This window comes from Phasianus colchicus, chromosome 1, assembly GCF_987193195.1.
Source record: "Phasianus colchicus chromosome 1, bPhaCol1.hap1.1, whole genome shotgun sequence".
Lineage (NCBI taxonomy): Eukaryota > Metazoa > Chordata > Aves > Galliformes > Phasianidae > Phasianus > Phasianus colchicus.
The window spans coordinates 36,210,573-36,225,658 of NC_143436.1; the positions used below are offsets into that span (position 1 = coordinate 36,210,573).

The following is a 15,086-nucleotide window of genomic DNA, read 5'->3' on the forward strand; positions in this document are numbered from 1 at the left end:
AGTAAAAGTGGTACACAAGATGATGTATTTTAGCAGGTTCCTGTAGTATCCCCTTATGTGATAATGAAACTGTTTTCATGGTCACTTTAGAACAATGAATGCATGACTGGGAGCCAGGCAAAAATGCGTGACTTCTCCTTGGGCTGCATGGTTCACCCTTCCTTTTGTTGGTGGTAGTGGGGCCTTCTTATCCATTAGATAAGTGGGCTGCTCAGGATTAAAGTTACTCTGGTTCTGGTAGAGAATTACAAATTTTTAAAGATACTTAAATACTGGTCATGAGTCACGATTTGGACTGTCCAAGATTTCACAAGAGCAGCAAGAAATTGTTGTGTTTTTTTGTTGTTGTTTTGTTGGTTTGTTTTCAGGGAAGCAATCAGGGATTGGCACTGCCAAAGTTGACGCAGTAGGCCAGTATTTTATCTGCAGTGTTTAGTGAGCATTACACAATTGTTTTGATTAGCAGTATTCACTCTTTTGGCTTTTTTTTAAAGGTACACAGCAGTCTTAGTTGTTCCCTTTGCGTAACTAATACCAAGATCTCTGTTTAAAGTGCCAAGGTACTAATAATGGAAAGGAGGTATGAATACAATACAGCTGAATTTCATTAGTAAACTGGAGCTTTGTACATCCTTCTCCCCAGCTTCCAGTCACTCCTCTACCGCACGTACGTAGGTGTGGCTGCTGGGACTGGTTTAAGATAATGTGGCTTCTGAAATTGTAAAACGTAATATTTAAGGGAAACTCTTAAACTTTCAAAAGCTTTGCACTGAGTATGTGGTTTGCAGTTCCAACAGTTTTCAAAGATATCTGCCTGCAGTGTTAAAATATTTGACATTAAATGTGACCCTTATGAATATTTGCTTGTAAGAGCACTTTCTTTAACCTTAACCTCAGTAGCTCCTTTTCATAAACTACTTGTTGCTACTGATAAAATAGGTGTGCTTTTGGTTACATTCAGCCTGCTCCTGTTTTGTCTGCCTAGATTAGCACTGTTGCTTTGATGTGCAGAATAGATTAAGATACTAATTTATCTGGGAGTTCTTTTCACTGTTAAGTTCAGAATGATAGGGTGCTTGTTACACAAAACTGAAATTGTTAATGTTGACTTCTAGTTTTACTAAAGGGTGGTCTTAAACACAGATGTTCACAGGAATTTGGTTTCTCAATTCTCCCCAGAAATGTCCTTAAAGACAACAGAAAACTTGTGTTTTGCACTGAATCACCAGGCGAGCTTGTGATGTTAATCACATTATAACATCTGGTTTTGCTATTTGTATTGCTCTTTTTCTGAATGAAGAAAAGAAGCAAGAACAATTAAAGATAAATACATTGAAGTTATGTATTTATGGAAACATCTACTATTTAATAACTGTTTTGATATTATTACCTGGTGTATTTACCTGGTGTAGGGATCCTGCTTTGGCAGGGGGGTTGGACTCGATGATCTCTGGAGGTCCCTTCCAACCCCTACGATTCTGTGATTCTGTGATTATTCAACATTATATTGTGTGTGGGTAAATTCATTGGGAAGACATGCACAGGCTGTTGATACCTGTGATATCGTTATATTGCTTGACCATTTGGGGAGTTGCTTTTTTCTCCCCTTCTTAGATCAATGTGAAATCTTTGGGTAGTTCTCACAGATCTGTTACAACTTTGGCTGTGTATTCAGCCCCCTCCACCAGAACATTACTGTGCTGGTGGGTTCAAATAATCATCTCCATCTATTTGATGCATGGCTTTAGTAAAGACTGACCTTTTTGTGTCAGAGCCTGGTATACTGGATAAATCTGTGCATTTTGTGACCAGGTAACAAATGGATATTTCAATCCAATTGATGATCAAAGTTCTCTGCAGCAGTTAAGCATATTTCCTGATGTGTTTCCAAAACATGCTAATATCGAAAATTAGAAGCTTGCTGGGCAACTGGGACAGATGGTACATTTGGTTGAAATGAGTTGCACAATTTTAATGACTGTTTATTTGTTGAAGTTCTTGCTGCCTGTTTAGAGTGCAATCCACACTGATATGTGGTCAACTTCACTTACTGTGCAGTAACTGCTTTTTGAAATGTTTGTTGGGTGCGTGCTCTTCTGACCTATCTTCTCTCCTTGTGTAGACTTCAGACTGTAGGGGAATTGCGGAAGACTTCTTGACGAGATGCTCAGGTACTGGAATGGGCTGCCCAGGGAGGTGGTGGAGTCACCGACCCTGGAGGTGTTCAAGGAACATTTAGATGTTGTGTTGAGGGACATGGTTTAGTGAGTACTATTGGTGGTAGGTGGATGGTTGGACTGGATGATTCAGTAGGTCTTTTCCAGCCTTGGTGATTCTGTGATTTTTTTTTTTCCCTTGGTGTGCGAACAAAGCTCTAAAAATGGCAGTGGAAAGGATTTTAATCTCATGTGAACAAGATTCCTGTGTAAGGACCTTTATAGTCACAAGTTGTATCATCTCTTAGAATGCAATTCCTATACGGCAAAATATTTTTTGGCACAGTGTGTCTTCAGGATGTCTTTATTTCAAGGTCTTTGTCCATTACATTGTATAATCTTGACTCTTTTACTCTTGTGAACCATTGGCACTAAAGGGTTGGGAAAAAAAAGAAGAAGTGGATTTGTTGGAGCCGAGTGTTGACTGTAAGGAAGGTATAGCTGCATTTCACTAGGAAGCTTTACCTGGGTCAGGTTTACTAAGAGGTTGTGCGCATCTCCATTTCCAAGTCTGTTCCCATTAGCCACGTGTTTGATGTCTCTATACTGATGGGGTCTAAGGAGTTATGTGGAGTAGGATATCAAATAAAACCTCTGTTGAAGTATAGGACTGCATGCACAAACTCGTGACTGTCTATTCTGAAATTAAGGGTAAACTGTAGGGAACGTAAATTATACAGTTGTGTAAATGGATAAGATTGACACAAAATAGGAAAAATACACGTACTCTGTAAATGATTGTACTTCAACAGCAACAATGTTAGAGATTTCCTGGATATGTTTGGCTTGGGATTAGCTGAACAAAGGCAAGGGAATGAATGGGAAGCAGGTAGTCAAGCAGCGGTGCCTGGTCCTGTCATCTGGGGTGTTGTGTGCCTCCATCCAACTGGCCTTCTGTGCTAAACAGACTATGTGAGTGGAGTGTGGTGATGCTCATCAGCCTGCTGAGTTGTGAAACCTCACATTTGGTACCAAAGGGATGGTTGTTGCTTTTGGAGTATTTTCCTGTGGCAGGAGATGGGATGATACAGGAAAGACAAAAGAGTAGAAAAATCCCAAGGTAGACCGAAAAGGAGGAGACTGTTTTTTGGTAATCATGCTTTAGGAATCAAATTTCAACCAAGTGCCTTGTGATATTGTTACCTGATCTGTGTGCTTCTGGAAAATTTCTTCTTAACAGCATACTGAAGTTATGTGAAACTCCCTATCAAAGATAGTAGATAAAAAATGCCAGTTATGTTAATGAAATCTTGCAGTATACACTTCAGACTTTGTAGCTTTGCTACGTAGCAAATATTTTGATTTTTCTGTCCAAAGATGCTTTGCAACCACACATGTTTATTCCCATTGTTTTCACTGTTCCATGTTTTAGGATTCTCAGTCATTTCTGTAACTTACATCAGTCTTAGTTGTAATGAGATGATATGCTAAAATGTACTTCTTGGGAGGAATATAGCGTTCAGATTTAGGTTTTACTCTGTGATTGCTTTCAAAAATCTTTGAGTAGTGGAGAAAGGCTTACTCTTCTGTTTTGTTTTTACTTTTCAGTGCCAGCATTTGTTCTTAGTCATACGTTGCTTAAGGCTAGAATGGAGAACCTGGTCTGACTTCATTTTCAGATAAGCTATTACATCTCACCCATTTACTCCTGAATTGAAACCAGTTAACTTTCTACCTAAATAATGTACTCCAGAAAAGTATCCAAGCTTGATTTTCGAGCTGCTCAAGAGATCAAAGCTCCACCAGTTTTCTTGTCAGTTTATTGCATACATTAATTACTGCGTACTTATAGTGTGTTTAGTCATTTGGTGGTTTTTTATAGTTAATGGCTTTTGAAACAGATTTCTCATTCACAAAGGTTCTAAACAGTTATCTTCTCTTGAAGTGTAAACCATCTTTTTTTTTCCATTTGACCAATGATTTTGGGGTGCGCATATTTACTAAACTAAAACTTCTCAGTCAAAAATCTCATCTTAATCCATTTGTAATGAACTTACTCAGATACCTGGCAGTATCCCACATCTCCCTTGAGCGCAAGAAAGCACCTCAGAAATAACATGGTAATGGTTTTTATTTTAGGCTCTTGATTGGAAACCCTTCCCCTGAGTCTGACGTCCAGAAAGCCAACAAAACACACCAAAAAAAACTGGTTTGGGATTTTGCTTTTTGGCTTGCATATTCTTCCCGGTGCTTTCCTGAGCAGCTGAATTATGTTGTAGGGACTGAGAAGATTCTTTAACTACTTTAAGGGCGGTTGAGTATCAACACTAGCAACAGCAGTTTACTGTACTTAAAACAGCTATTTGTTAAGATGGGTGGTTGACTGCAGAAATGCTGGTAAGCCGGAGTAGAGAAACGTAATGAGGGAGATCAATGCTTTGGGTAGATATTTTATTGCTCTGAGCTTTCAGCTCAGGAGTAACTCTAGAAAGGAGTTTGTAAGTGTGAATTATTTATTCTTCTTTCACTCATTTGTAGTTGAAGTCTGCTTTGTGGAGTTGAATTATATAAATTTAAGTTAAAATACAAGCCTAGTTCTTAGAATTGAGCAAATTATTTTTTTTCCATTCTTGTCAAAGTAAGTGCCAGCAAGCTTTATGGCATTTTATTTAATGTTTTGTGCCAAAACATTTTACATCCTGTGTTTTCTAACAAACTGCTGCTTTGTTAGAGACCCAAATTTTCATCCACAAAATCATGGTGCTGTAGATGTTAAAATGTGTGATTTTTTTTTTTTTTTTGTCATGCTTTGGATGGATTTGTAATACCCTGAAGAAGCGAGCTGGCTGTTTTAAATAATACAAATGAAGTTACCTGTCTCCTTACAGAAGGCTGTTGGGTTGGGCTGGTATCTATTTTGCTTTGCTATTAATGTTCCCCGTTAAAATCATGTTAAAAAGCCTGCTTAAATCAAGTTCATCCGTGTTCCTGTGCCTTTACACTGATAGTGAGGTATGATTGATAACTTAATTGCAGCACAGAGTAACTACAAAGGTGTATCTGTGGGTGTGGTATCAGGAACGTTTCTCTTTGTGGTGCTGTTGGTATAAACAGTGCCACCCCCTTCCTTGTGTTTGTGTGTTCATGTGGTGAGCCTGATTAGGAAGCTGGTCCACATGAGGAACAACCCAGTAAGGAAAATAATGATTATTTTTAACACAGATCAGCTATGAGTGAAATATTGGTGTGTGGGAGTGATGGGTAACTACAGAAGTGTTTCTACAAAGTGCAGCCTGAGACAGCTGAAACGTAGGTGGGTAAGTGGTTTCCTTATTAGTCCTTTGTTTGTATGTTAATTCTCAGAAGCAGCAAATGGTATTTCACTTGCATTTAGGCAGAGATGTACAGAGATGTGTACACTGTTGGCTGGAAGAAGGCATAAGATGATTTATCTCTAGTCCTGTAGTGCTGACAAAGCTGAGATTTGGGTCTGGCTTGGCACTGCAGCTGAGCTCAGAGTGCAGCTAGCTGTAGCCTTGCTCTCCCTGCACATTCCTGCCTCCCCTCTGTTTTGCCAACTCTGTCACCAGGCCAGCAGGGAGGCAGCTCAGGAAACTAAACTTGCTGAAACGTAACTTTCCAAAAATATATTTTCAACTGGCCTTGCTCCATGAAGCGGCTCACCATGGGGATGGATGAGAGTTAGCGTTCACCTGTGGCTGGCAGCAGACAGGAGGGCACATAGCAGTTCCTCTGTCTTGTGTTCTCCTGTAGCCTCCTGACAGCAGGAGGTTGGCCTCCTGAGAGGTGCCCACACGTTTCCAGGCTGCCCAGCAATCATTCTGCTCCTTCCTGCAGTGCCTGCACGATACCCTGCCTGCATTTGGCTGTGATCAAGCTCCTGCTGTGGCATCTTGCTGTGCTCCATCACAACCAGCATGTGCTGCCTTGTGCCACTCAGACTGAAGGACGAGGCAGGAGGGATGGGGAAGTGAAACAAACTTACAGACTTCATTTGGAGGAATGCTAGTTTAGGAGATCTGATGGTTGGCAAGACAACTTGTCGGCTTACTTTGCTGCTTCAGTTGGTGATTCCCACGGAGGTCTGCAGAGAGCTCCCAGTTATTGTGAGTTTGTGGGCTGTGTTTTCTCATTTGAGAGGCTTTTTTGAAGTTAAATAATAAAAAGTACAACAGAGGAGCTACTGCTTGTACCTTGAAATGTAATGCTCTTTGCCAAGGGATACTACCTTGCTATCAATTGAATAGTATAGCTGGCATGGAATGAGCATGACCTGTGTTGTTCACTGAATAGTATAATTTAAATGTGAAGAATTAATGCAGTGTACTCAAGGAATACTCATGTTGGGTGTTTTTTCCCTTTAATATGTGTTTTCCAATGTGGAAATTGATCAGAATGAAAATGTATGTAGTGATGGAAGGTAAATTTGGAAGGCGTTAGCCCCAGGTAAAGAAAAGACCCATTGTGGAATTGATGCCATTTTCAAGTGATGCTGCTTTGTCATAGTTATGTCTAACAGTGGTGATAGTGCACTGACATCTTCAGCAGTGTCTGGAATTAAGCATTTTCAAGAGAAAATGGACATTCAATGTAGCCATGTGATGCTAGCAAAATGAATAGCCAAGGAGAAGCTTGCCCATGCTGGCTGTAAACCAAATCAGCTCATTTTCTTTACTCAGTGTTTGACATTTTCATGTGGTATTTTAAAGTCTATAGTCCATATTCTTACTATCTAAAAGTTGCAGAAGTGACAGTGTGAACTCACTGAATGCAGTTGGCAGCAAAAAAAAAAAAAAAAGATAAAAAAGGCAATAGAAATCTTATGTGAAGATATTGAGGGCTGCAGCATTTCAGGTAATGTTTGATGCTGTGCAGTGCTTGGAAGGATGGCCCCATAGCTAGGAGGGCATGGAGGTGTGTGAGGTTTTTTGGAGGCTGAGACCAAAGACTGCTGTCCCAGTAGCAGGCAAGTTCAGTGCAATTCTTAGGCCTTTCATTTTTCATTTCTTTTTAAATCGAATTTTTTTAAACTGAGCTATGTCTCTGTTGTGCTGCTCATTAGGAGAGGATTGCGGCTGAATCTTCGTATATACTTATGAATCCCAGACCTAGTCTAAGTGCAGCCCCAAAAATGAGGAGCATCAGGCAGGTGGGAGCTGCCTGTAATATAAGTCTTTATGCAGCACTAAGGAAAATGATGTGGCTCCTGTGTGAGAGCATGTGCTGCAAATGTTCAGGCAGCACACTTGAGCACAAAATATGCACGTGCTATCAGGACAGGAGTCCAGAAAGACTACTTTTTCTCCTTACAAATTATCTGCTGCTTAAGGTAAAAGATGATAATTTCAGTACAATATGGTGAATATATTTAATGTTCTTGATTTAAAGAATTACGACTTTTCTTTGTAGTTGGAGGTGCCACCGCTTACAAATGTTGTGTGACAACACAGAATAGCCAGTAGAATCTTGAAAACCTTTCACAGAAGTGATTTCTAAAACACACCTAGTCAAACTTGTTAATGGAAGGAATCTTATGGAAGGACTTCTTTAAATAAAATTAAATGTGACTTTCTATGGTCAGGGAGGCTTTAGTTTATTATCAACTCCTTCTCTTCAAAATTGGCACCTTTATTGTACAAATAGGCGTTCAAACTACAGACTTGGAACTATAAAATGCCTGTACCCCAGTGGATTGGCCAGGATCTCCTGTGAGAGACACAGGACAAGAAAAAAGCTGTCAAATCCTCTTGATGGTGGTCCTGGTGGTGCCAAAGTAATATTTGGATGACCTTCTATTTCCTTCATCGATTAGCAGGTGTTGTGACATGGTCGTTTCTCTCTTCAGCTTCTTAAATCTTGAAGACAGGCAACAATTCACTGTCTGGTTTTCCTTTTTTAAAAATTATTTTATTTTTTTTATATGTTTTAAATTTGTCTGTATCCTGTGTTGTGTGTGGGTTAGCAGGAAAAGGACTGATACATGCAATGAAAGCTTGTGAGGGTCGGTACTTCTGGCAGAGGTCTGGGAGTCCTGTACTGTGATCAGGGAGCTTGCCTTGCTGCTGGGAGCACTGCTGTGGGAGCAGCGTTCTTCTTCAGTACAGGCTAAGCTTTTAATCCTCATTCTGATGTTCAGGCACTGACACTTGTACATACATACACAAACATTCCTATTTCCATTCATGTTGCTTATCCGTTTTGTTTTTAGTGATCTTTAAAATCTGTAGAGGATATTCATACAAAGTGGACAACTCAGTATGGATTCTGTGGAATGATACAGTTTTGTCTTTTATGATTAATGTATCTTATTAACACTGGGCAGCAGTTGTCTAAAGTAGTATAATACTTTATCTAATATCTAACAAAATAAAGCACAGTAAGGTCGCTGTGATTCTACCAAACTAACTGTATATATGTTTCGTTCTGTTGCAACTGTAAAGAATAAAACTGTAAAGAAATTAAACTTGCTCTTTGACAGATGCAATTTAATGATTACAAAAGTTTCCCTGGTGTAATGGATTTTATTTCTCATCAATTGTCAATAAAGAGTCTAAACAGTCCTTCTGATACAGAGGAGAATGTATAGCTATTGTTCATCTTCCCTGTGTATACCATGAGTTGGGGCTCATGAGTGGGGGAAAAAAATGTATGAGGAGCACATGATTGAACAGAATTAAGAAATGGGAACAATGATAAATAGAGATGACAAACTATTTTTAAAAGAACATGGATTTAATGATGAGATTAAGTTTTCAAGAAACAAACAAAAACCTGCTGTAAGACTGTAATATTGAAATAATGCCTGATTCCTTGTATCCATGTGCTAGGATCTCTTTGATAGAGAAAGAGAAACCAATGGATAGATGAAGAAGGGCATAAATTGAGAATATGTACTTATTTATATATTTACTCAGTTTTATAAAACACACTGGCATGTTCTTAGTTCTGATGATGTTTTACTATGTCTGCTTTTAATTTTGGACGGACAGACCTTGCACTTTTTTTAGTGTTATCTTTATTAATGAATTAGAAGAGTTGTGTGCAAAACATGTCAAAAACATTAAAAAAAAAAATTAACCTTTTCTGAAATGTTTGAATGAACAGTATTTCAGAGATTATAATGTTGCAAAATATTAACTCAGTGCCATTTAATTACAGGAGTTGGCATTTGTTGGCTTTGAAGCATTGGCAAGAGCTATGAGCCTCAAGTTTTAGAAGGCATTTGTGGTTAAATACTGGAGAGCTGACTCACTATTTCAACAGTTTCAAGCCAGGCATCCTTTTCAAGAATTAAGCTTGATCCTCCCTTCCTCATAGGGCCCATTTCTTAACTTAATTGTTCATAGAATCGTAGAATGGCTTAGATTGGAAAGGACCTTAAAGATCATCCAGTTCTAAACTCCTGCTGTGGGCTGGTTGTCACCTACCAGCTCAGGCTGCCCAGGATCCCCACCCACAGGATTTGTTTGATCAACCTGGTACATAGATGTGATTTCTTTTGTGTCACGTTCGGATGGGCCAAAATACAGAGTGCCCTAAATCAGGAAAAGGGAATGTGGTCTCAAAGGGTTACACTAGAACTAAGTGGACAGGTGTAGGATTGGTGTTGCATAGGCAAGCCTTAGACGTTGTGTCATTAGCATGGCGTGGTTACCTGCTGCAGTTCTCTGTGCTCTTCTCACCCAACTCTTTGAGCTGGTCTTTAATCTTCATTTTTACAAAGTAACTGGGATGAATATAAATGCCTTCCTCGTGGGAGTGAGTGGGTATTTTTAGGGGATTACTGAGGAATGGTATTCCAAGAAATGTTTAACTAACTTAACGAAATGCTCAAATTCAGGTTAAAATAATCACTTTTAAGAACTGCAGATAATTTTTTTTTTTTTTTTAATACTAATATGCAATATAAAAATTGTATGTAGTGGCTTTTCAGGATAGTTGGCAGTTCACTGCCATGACAGGCTCTTCAGGAACATCTTCTTAAGAAAAAAGCTCCTAATGTGCTCTTCGTTTATGTATTATTATTTCTAATAGTTCTTGTTATTGTTTTATATGTGTTATTGTTTTATATAGCACCATCTAGTGCAGGGAAGGGAGGAAGGAAGAGAGAGAAAATGTTGGTAATTAGTTTGAATCTGAATACACTGAAAAACTGCATAAAGCCTGTGCACAAAGCAGAAGTACTGAAGTTTGAAGATCAGAAACTCTCCTATCCAAATCTGGGTGTTGAGAAAGAAAGAGGAGGGGGGAAAGAAAGAAGGAAAAGAAAAAGAATCTCTCCTGAAGGTAAGGAGTGGGATGCTGCCAGGCCTGAGGTCTGTGAGGGACACGTTGCTATGGCCAGAGTGTCCCTCCCAGAGAACAGTGCTGCCAAGGGCAGGGCCCTGGTGGGTGCGTGTGGGCAGTTGGTGTGATCCCCACCAGCTCTCCTAGCCATGCCTTCAAGGAGGGCTCCGAGGGCGGCCTGCAGGAATGATGTTTATTAAAGCTCTTGAGGTAAAACTCCACCTGTTAGCATAAATAAAATTATAAACCAGATTCTGCAGATTCATCTCTACCATTCATAGTTTGTTTTCCATAATTGCCTCCAGTGGCACCAAGCTCTTTCTCAGCGTGTTTCTCTTCTTGGATCTCCTTCGTTGTAGTCTTTAACTCTGTTATGGTTTGTTAGTGCTGTTGTTGTTTCATCCTGTCAGTATTTCTACTAGCGAGTGGTGCTGCCTTTTCATCCTGTTACTTATGTAGCTTCAGCATTAATTTTCTTAATTATCACTGCCAGATGGATGAAGGGCAGGGATTAAGTTTGACCTTAGCTCAGTTTGCTTTACTGTTAAAATATCGTCTCTTTTGAATCTCTTTCACAGCATGGGGGTGAGTCATGTTACTGTGGTCAGATTGAGGGTCCAGAGCCAACCAGTGCATCTGAGAGAGCAGAGTGTATGGGAAGGACTGGCAGTGTGTGGGGAGGCAAGTTTTCTTCTACTTCTGTTCAGCACTCATATCCCTTAAAACTGTTGTGTTTCCATGGGACTGTGTTCCAGCTCTGGCACCTCTTACGACTGTTCTGTCTCCAAACATGAAAGTGAATTAGTCACTCTTTGCTGATGTACAGAAATCCTTTTTTTTTTTTTTTTTTTGCTTCCAAATAATTACAAAGTGAAGCTGTCCATTCTGTGACTGTTGGGGGAACAAGTCTCTGGGAGCTGACCGCAGTATGTAATTACTAGTTCAGGGCAAATGCTTTATTTTGATGCTACATTTCTTATGTGCATGTGAGGTCTGGGACGTGGGAGTCCCATGTTCCAGAAACCTAAGTTTTGTTTTCCAATTGAAAGAACTTGGCTTCGTGGTAGTGAATATATGGTAGCCAAAATAAATAGAAGGTCATAGCGTGGGCTATTTTAAGTTTTAAGTAGGATACCAGGATTCTTAAATCATATAGAATTTGCCACCATGGATTACATCACAACTCTAAAGACATAGAATTTGCCACATCAGATAAGTCAGTTAAGCACTGAATCTGTTCTCCTACCCATTTCTGAGATGGGCAAATTTGACTGTCAGCAAAACTCCAAGGGACTGATTGCAGTACCATTTCAGCCTCCTTCACCTATCTGCTGGAAGGAATGAAATGATGATAGAACAATTTTTATTTTACTCAGTAGCAGTTTTCCTACGCGGTAAGTTGGTCTCTCTGTTAGTCTGCCTGCTGTCTTCAGTGCCTTCCGTTTTGATTTTAAAAATTGTGTAGAGAAGATAAAACAGCTTTGCTGTAGTGACATCTCTATCCCACGTTACTTGGAAATTGTCTGTAACTAGAAAAGCTCAAATTTTTACCTTCAGTTTCTACTTAATCTCTGGGATTACAGTATCCTTGTGGAGTTCCTCCATGCTCTGCAATAGCTGTCATCATTAACTCAGCTTGGGAAAAATTGCTTATCCTGTTCTGTCCCTAGGCTGTGTTTTCTTCAGGTTTTTCCAGTTGTGAGTGTTGGAAGGAAAGATCTACTGGAATGAGCTTCTGATAGGGATAGGTTGTGTGCTATATGGCTCATCCTTGGGCAGAGAGAAAACAAAGCATGAGTTTAGTGATGTCAGTGGCTTTCAAAGGAACTGAGTTTGTAAGCTTTTGGTTCTGTCAGAAAAATTTTGGGCAAATGAACTTAGTGCAACTGTTGCCACTGCTTGGAATGAATGTTTTAAATTGGATTTTAAACTGCAGTGTCTCTTAAACCATGTTTTCCTTCTTTGATATAATTCAATCCTTGGTATTTTTCATGAGGGACCTATAGAAACAGCCTGCTTTCAATTGCATTCCCTCGCTGCTTATAGCCCTGCAAAAATTCACTGTTCACGGATTAAATTTGCAGAATTAAATCTGTAAAAAATTTTAAATGGAGAAATAGGGCCTTAGAAGGAAATGTAGGGAAAGGGAGACACCAAAAGTTTTTGAACTTTCTGAATTGCCCCAATGGTATCTCAGACTCCATCAGAATCCATCAGCAGGGTGAGGGAGGTGATTGTACCCCTCTGCTCTGCCCTCGTGAGGCTCCAGCTGAAGTACTCATCCAAGTCTGGAACCTTCACAGGAAGGATGTGGAGCTTTTAGGGAGGACATAGAGAAGGCCACGAGGATGATCCAAGGGCTGGATCACCTCTCATATGAAGACTGGTTGAAGGAACTGGGCTTGTTCAACCTGGAAAAGAGAAGGCTGCGGGGAGACTTCATTATGGCCTTCCGGGATTTAAAGGCAGCTTATAAACATGAGGGCAATAGACTTTTTACATGGGTAGATAGTGATAGGACAACGAGGAATGACTTTAAACTAAAGGAAGGGAGATGAGATTAGATGTCAGGGGAAAGCTCTTTACTGAGAAGAGTGGTGAGGTGCTGGCACAGGCTGCCCAGAGAGGTTGTGGATGCCCAGTCCCTGGAGGTGTTCAAGGCCAGGTTGGATGGAGCTCTGGGCAATCTAGTACCTGATCCGGCAGCTGACAACCCTGGCATGGGGCATTGGTGATCCTTTAGGTCCCTTCCAACCCAAGCCATTCTCTGATTCCTTGATAAAGCTCTCCTGGCCAACTTGTTTCAGGTTCAGGTAAATCGTGGCTAATGCTTTAGGATGGTTACAGAACACGTTTTGGGAAATGCTTTAAAAATCGGCAGAATTTGAGCTGAGAGTTTCATCTGTGCATTATAATTGAAGACAAGACAAATATGAAATGCCAGATGTGCCAGCATCAATTTGTAAGATATGGCATGTTTTAAAAATAATTAATGGTTTGAAAAATACTATTCTACATATATGCTAAATGGAATTCTTTAAATGAATGAAAAAAGGTGAAATACTGCTGGCATTGATCTACTCATCTCTGAATGAGTTTATGATTTTAATATCCCTCAAACTTGAGTTTTTTTGTTTTTTTTTTTTGTCATAACACAACATTTCCATAGCAACTGATGTTTGATGTAGGGAGTTGATAATACTTTTATTTTTTTAATTCCATTTTTAAAGCAAGTATTTTAAATAAGAGTAGGAAATAAAAGCACAGGGATGTTGTGTGTTGTATTTGTTGGGACTGTTCTTTCAATCTATTTTTAATAAACAAGGTCCTTAAAAACAATGAGTGCTGATGCTTTGGGATTTAAAAAATAGCCATTGTCTTCCAGATTATGCAATTTAGAATGTTACAGGCAAAAATGATACTATAAGAGAGTTATATATAGCTTAGCTCTAATCAAAACATTACCAAATACTTCTGGAGGAGAAGGAAAAACCCTGATCATAGTCTTTTTTTAACTAAAAATTTGTGGCATGAAAAAAAAAAACCAAAAAATCACGTTCCTATGCTTTAGTTATGTTCTCTACTCCCTGCTTGCGGGTCTGACTGAGAGCAACATGCAAGGATTTGGCATTTGTGTGGGGGAGGCATGGGGTGTACATGCAGAAGGTGGGTTTCCAGCCAGGACACCTCGTTTCTCCCTACCTCTTCTGAAATGTACTATGGGAGGTTTCTTCATTCCCTGACTTTTGTAAGATGTGTGCTAGGAATAATTGAGAACAGAAAATATTCCCCAGAAGTTAATGTTTGATTCTGCCATCATGCTGGCTGAGAGGCTCCCCCAAAAAGCCTTAAGGTGTTCTGTGTCTAAGGATCTGCTTAGTCTATGAGGGAAAATAGACGTGTTTTAGGTTGGTAATCCAACTAATAAATCTTACTGGAGCTGTAACAGTTCCTAATTTTCATTCCTTTTAACAAGTTAAGTAGATAAGTGCAGTCTTCCTTTGTCTTTCCTGGCATTTCTTCCTTGCAATGCACTAATAAATGTGTTGAGAAGAAGTGAAAAATACTCTCCTGCCCCTTCTCCCTACTTGCACCATTGATGTTTCATGAAACTGCAGCTCCTAAGTCTGACATTGCAAACATTAACTTCGGGGTTGTGGCTGTGAAAATGTCTCCTTCTCCTTGTATGCATGAATTACTGTAAATACTTTGCTATCAGGGAAGATTTAAGAAAATTCAAAGTGGAATAAGCAACCTTTAAATAAAATCCAAATTGTAATTGAGAGCAACTTGTTGGAGAATTTTGTTATTGCTTTGTGTGCTTTTGTTTATCTGTTAAAAATGACCTTTAGATCATTTAAGAATTCTTATATAATTAAAGCAGGCTAATCTACCTTACATTGTGTAACCATGTGAAGGATTAAAACTGCTAGAAAAAGTTGGGGTAAATATTGCAAACACATGCATTAGTGTTTGTATTGTAGCCAATAGTATATAAATAAGTTGCTCTGAAAGTAATGCCTCCTATTTATTCCAGTGGAAACTACAACGAAGAGCACAGTAACACTGTTTGCTAGAGCAAATTCTCAGCTACTAAACATTGTTTTTTTGGAGGCGTTACTT

General features: G+C 39.4%; 1 protein-coding gene across 1 annotated transcript in view; it reads left to right on the top strand.

Annotated features, from left to right (window-relative positions):
• FRS2 (fibroblast growth factor receptor substrate 2) overlaps positions 1 to 15,086 on the top strand; it is a 52,086-nt gene that overhangs the window by 17,867 nt on the left and 19,133 nt on the right. The window lies entirely within an intron of this gene.